The sequence below is a fragment of the Aplysia californica genome, unplaced genomic scaffold (genome assembly GCF_000002075.1).
Source record: "Aplysia californica isolate F4 #8 unplaced genomic scaffold, AplCal3.0 scaffold00359, whole genome shotgun sequence".
Classification (NCBI taxonomy): domain Eukaryota; kingdom Metazoa; phylum Mollusca; class Gastropoda; order Aplysiida; family Aplysiidae; genus Aplysia; species Aplysia californica.
In genome coordinates, this window is record NW_004797629.1 from 137,376 (window position 1) to 139,140 (window position 1,765).

Genomic DNA, 1,765 nt, shown 5'->3' on the forward strand with positions numbered 1-1,765 from the left:
ATTTAAGATTAATAATGATATTAAATGTAAAAATAATGAAGACAGACACACAGACAGACAGACAGACAACTGCCCCAAAGTAGTCTAACACAGTTTAACCAAAACATGGATTACGCAAGAAATAAAAAATTAAGACACTGGACATAATAAATAGAGCAACATTAAGCTCCCAAAAATTGTTTTCAAAATTTAAAAAAAAATTAATTCATAAACCAGGAAGAGAAAACCCAAACAAATAGCCAAACAAAACCGGCCCGCCACCTAAAATACCAACACCACCAACAACAGAACTGAAAAGACTAATAATAGAAAACAATTAAAGTTATCCTAGAAACATAGAAAAACAAATCTTCGATGCAGAAAATCTTTGCCACGTGATCTGAAACCTATGAATAATTTCACGGCACACAATATAAAGTCAAAAGGAAGAAAGAAAGACAAGTGTCAAAAAAGCATCCTCGCAGAAATTTGCTTGCAATCACCAAATTTTGAATTCATGAAACATGTACGGCATGCTATATTTTAAGGAAAGAGGAAAGGGTTGAAAAAACAAATCTTCAATTTACAACCTTGCAGAATTTTGGCTTGTAATTACGTATTTGCAAAGTCATAACTCATTTCATAAATATCCCTTTGTCTTTAATAGAACTCAAAATATTTGCGATTGAAGGAAGCTAGGTCTCCTGGTTTCACTTGTGAAATAAGCGAAAAATGGTCGCCAAAATTAGGTAAATCCAATAGTTGAAAAGTTTTTGAAAACTGAAAAAAGACCTATTTTGTTCCTTTCAATAACGTGTTTCAGTAAATTCACATGATATATAGGACATAAAAAAGGGTTCAGCCAAAAAATTATTTTAAAAGTTGAAAAAAAAATTCCAAACTAGTCTGGAAAAGGCAGCAGTTTCTACGATTCCTGTATTTTGAAAAGCGCCTGATTTCACCTCGCTGCCCCACTAATCCTTGCAACTTGAAATTTAGTTTGCAATCACGACATTTCAACGGTATGAATCATTTCACATCAGGCAATGTAAAAGAAAAAGATGGAAAGAAAAATGCAAATCTTAAATAATGGAGCCTTGCAGAAATCTAGACTGCAATCACCAAATCTCAAATCTGTTAATCATTTCACGCCATGCAGTGCAGAAGAAAAAGAAGGGAAGAAAAACAAAGGCCCAAAGAAGTATCCTTGCAGGATCCTTGCTTGCAACCACGCCTTCTCAAAGCCTTGAAACGTTTCACGGAAAGCAATAAAAATGGAAAGCAAAGAAGAAAGGTAAAAAAAGTAAATCTTTGGGATAAAATTAGCTTGCAATTACCAAATCATGTCTTCATGAACCATTTAACGTCTTGAAATAAAAAAGAAGAAGAAAAAATCAGAAAGGAAAGCAATGTGCAAACATCAATGCCTAGTCCACCACAAAAACCCCCACAAACGTCAACACTCTAATCTGAGCTAGGGAAAACATGTCGTGCTCAAAGTCACATCACCAAAAACGTCCACTCCAAATATCTATCAACCACTGAGAAGTTTCGTCATTTCTGGAATATGTCCAATTTTTTAAAATGAAAAGTACAAATTATGCTCTTAAAAACGGCTATTTTGTGTTGGCATACGGCAATATAGACCCACAGAAACGAGACATTTGTGGAATGAGAACGAGAGCGGGAGAGCGAGAGCGAGCGAGCGAGAGAGAGAGAGAGAGAGAGAGAGAGAGAGAGAGAGAGAGAGAGAGAGACACACACACACACACACACACACACAGAG